Here is a 3,741-nt window from a genome sequence, read left to right as displayed (position 1 = left end):
ATTCTCCTGCCTCAACCTCCTGAGTAGCTGGGATTATAGGCACACAGCACCATGCCCAGCTAATGTTTTTTTTGTATTTTTAGTAGAGACGGGGTTTCACCATGTTGACCAGGATGGTCTCGATCTCTTGACCTCGTGATCCACCCGCCTTAGCCTCCCAAAGTGCTGGGATTACAGGCTTGAGCCACCGCACCCGGCGAGCCATCTCTTAAGAATGTAAACATCCAGGGAAAATCATGTCCTTGTGTCGCAGTTTCTGTGAGTGAGCTTCAGCAGGTGCCTGGCACTCAGTGGCAAAACTACCTGCTGCCAAGAAGATAGCAGAAGTTTCTTTTTGCTTTGTATAAAACCAAGTAACTAACACAGGTGGCCACCCCCATTACCAGCTGAATTTAGGATGAACAATGTGTTATAAATGATGCTGTCAGCTGGTGGCTCATGCCTGTAATCCAAGCACTTTGGGAGGTGGGTGGATTACAAGGTCAAGAGATCGAGACCATCCCCTACTCTGGGCATGCCTAGGAACTCCTCAGGAGTAGAGGGAGATTGAGTTAGGATGCTAGTTACCAGCTCTAGGGAGAATCACTTAGGATACTTTAACCTGAGTAAATAACAAATGTCCTGGAAGCCTTTTTCTCCCCAGTTCACCCTTTCTCACTAGGTAATCATGTGTGGATAAAGGACGGGAGTACAGCCCCTCTAAAGCCACAATGGAAAGGACCTCAGACCTGATCCTGACCAATCCCACAGCTGTGAAGGTAGAGGGACTCCCAGCCTGAATCCACCTCAGCTGTGTAAAAACCAGCAACAGCTGAGACTTAGACCAAGGCAAGGACTGCAGAATCACCTTAAAAAGGACAACAAGCCTTGCTCCAGCCACATCCCGGAAGCTGGCTGGTCCACACACAGCCGAAGCATGAGGAGATTCATCGTAGGACTGGTTCTTCTTAATTTTTGGACTTGCACAGTAGGAACATTAATTTTGAAGAATGCCCTCAGTATGTACACCAGGTAGGATGTAAAAGTTACTGCCATTCTTTTGTCCTGCAGTTCTTATAAATGCATGGGGACACAGAAGGGAACCTGTTTATATAATGGTACTCAATATAAGGTGTGTAATCCATGAGATGGACAGGTAGCTGTGTCATAGGCATCGTTGAGCCCTCTTTCTTCCTATTATCTGTTAAGACAGGTGAGCTGTTAGGGTATCCAGTCTACTCCGCTAGGGAGAAGAGAGATCTAAAACTAGGGGGTTGGACAGATGATGAGTGGCCACCAGAGAGAATTATTGAGTACTATGGGCCAGCCACATGGGCTGAGGATGACTTATGGGGATACCGGACCCCTATTTACATGCTCAACCGGATCATCTGGTTGCAGGCTGTTTTGGAAATACTAATGAAACAGGCAAAGCTCTGTCCCTTTTAGCCCAACAAGAAACTCAAATGAGAAACATGATTTATCAGAACCGGCTGGCCCTAGATTATTTGCTAGCAGCCAAGGGAGGAGCCTGTGGAAAATTCAATCTAGCCAACTGCTGTCTGCACATAGCTGACCAGGGCAAGCAGTGGAGGATATGGTGCGAGACATGACCAAACTGGCACACATGCCTGTACAGGTGTGGCACGGATTTAACCCTGAGTCCTTATTTGGAGGTTGGTTCTCATCCATTGGGAGGATTCAAAACCCTCATTATAAGTGTTATAATAATAACAGGTGTTTGTTTGCTGCTCCCTTGTCTACTCCCCCTGTTCGTTCAGATGATTAGGGGATTCATCACTACTGTAGTTAGCCAGAAAATGATGTTACAAGTATATTATATGAAACATTATCAGTTTCTTGGAAAAATCTGGAAAGTGAGAATGAAAGTGAGACCTCTCACTAATATTATAAAGTGGTGAGGGTCTCAAAGAGCAGGAGTAAAGGGGGAGACCCAGGCATCTCAGAGTAACTTCCCCTTTTCATTCCTAAGACTGTAAACTTCCCCTTTTCATTCCTAAGACTGTAAACTGAAAACTTTTAATATGTAGTTCCTGAGACTGTAAACCAAAACCCTTTTAATATGTAGTTCCTGAGACTGTAAACTGAGACCCTTTTCATATGGTAAGCTATAAACCTAAGATTCCTCCACGTGGAACATCTAAAGTATAAGCCTATAGAGTCTTGCTCTGTCACCAGGCACCAGGCTGGAGTGCAGTGGCACAATCTTGGCTCACTGCAACCTCTGACTCCTGGGTTCAAGCAATTCTCCTGCCTCAGCCTCCCAAGTAGCTGGGACTATAGGTGTGCTCCACCACATCCAGCTTATTTTTGTATTTTGGTAGAGACAGGGTTTTACCATGTTGGCCAAGATGGTCTCGATCTCTTGACCTCGTGAGCCACCCCCCTCAGCCTCCCAAAGTGCTGGGATTACAGGTGTGAGCCACCGAGTCCCACTAAAATTATTTTCTTTATAAAATTTTTAATTTTCCCTATCTGAAGTCTACCCTGTAAGCAATTGCTTTTCTTCAATTGCAGGATGTCAGAAAACCAGTGTGGCAAGTTAAAAAAAATAAGACAACCAATTAAAAAATTAATCGATGAATAAAAATTATATATTTTCAAGGTATACAATATAATTTGATATACATTGATGATTACTACAATCAAATTAATTAACACATCCGTCACCACACCATAGTTGCCATTTGTGTGTGTGTTGGGGTAGAGGGCAGTAAGGACACTTAAAATCTGCTCTCTTATTAAATTTCAAGTAAATGAGACAATATTATTAACTGTAGTTACTGTGTGTACATTAGATCCCCAGAACTTCGATAGAAAATCCTAAAGATCATGGGTCAAGATGGCCAGGGAGAGACCTATATTAATTCTAGCTAAATAATTATAAACTTGATTGGCTCACAGTGCACTGAAGTTTATACACCGAACTAAACTATATTATTGGTGCAGTTAATTAGAAATCAAGCAGCAACAAGAGGCCTAAGGTAAAGACCATCGGGAAATGCAGTAACACCGGGGAACACCGAGGGGTGGATGCAGAGCAGGGAATACTGCTGTGGTCCCACGAATGCCTTCTCAACATGGAGACTGCATGAGGGTCTCCTAAAGAGGGCTTGTGCAAAGATCTCTGAGAAGGGAGGCGACCTCTGCTGCTCACAAGATCTGGGAGGGTCTTTGCAGATGGGAGCTGGCAAGGAGGAGAAAAGCCTTGCAGGGCAGAGATCACGAAACGCCTCAGGCTCTGCCTAGGTTCTTGGAATATAGAGTGATTTTAATTGCTCTATGTCCTCAATGCTCGGGAGATAAAAGCCCCTAGATGCGTTGGGAGTGTTCAGACCGGGTGGCTCCTCCTCTGCTATACTTCTGATGCAGCAGCACCCTGATAACAATCAGTGATAAACTCAGAGTACTAGTTTAGCAAGTCTTAGAAGGATCTCAAGTGCTCTCCCCACCCTGGCTGTCTTACCTACCCCTTCAACCTCCCCTTCCATGCCCATAACTTCAATGAGATTATGCACAAAATAAAAGTGTTTGGAGCCCAGAGCTGGGGCCAGTGCGGTTCCCACTCTTGCGTTGGTCCCCTGGACCCATGCTGTAAATTCCACTCTTGTGTCTCGTCTTTATTTCCTTTTCTCAATTCCTCCTCACCCTCAGGACGGGGTTGGGCTGGTTCGCAACATCTGGTACCCTACGAACAACAAAGATTCCACTAAAAATAGAACTGAGAAATGAATTCAGTAA

The 3,741-nt window shown here is 44.8% G+C and overlaps 1 long non-coding RNA gene across 1 annotated transcript in view; it reads left to right on the top strand.

The window, feature by feature from the left end:
• The window catches only part of LOC116556293, a 1,254-nt gene extending 243 nt beyond the window's left edge, over positions 1 to 1,011 (top strand). Inside the window, exon 2 of the long non-coding RNA XR_004270927.1 lies at positions 662 to 1,011. This is a non-coding gene — a long non-coding RNA (uncharacterized LOC116556293). The remainder of the gene's footprint in view (positions 1 to 661) is intronic.
• The last annotated feature ends 2,730 nt before the right edge of the window (positions 1,012 to 3,741 follow it).

Source organism: Sapajus apella, unplaced genomic scaffold (assembly GCF_009761245.1).
Source record: "Sapajus apella isolate SASKATOON/1434 unplaced genomic scaffold, GSC_monkey_1.0 scaffold16, whole genome shotgun sequence".
Taxonomy (NCBI): domain Eukaryota; kingdom Metazoa; phylum Chordata; class Mammalia; order Primates; family Cebidae; genus Sapajus; species Sapajus apella.
Note: the sequence above shows the minus strand (reverse complement) of the source record. Positions and strands in the feature narration are given on the sequence as shown.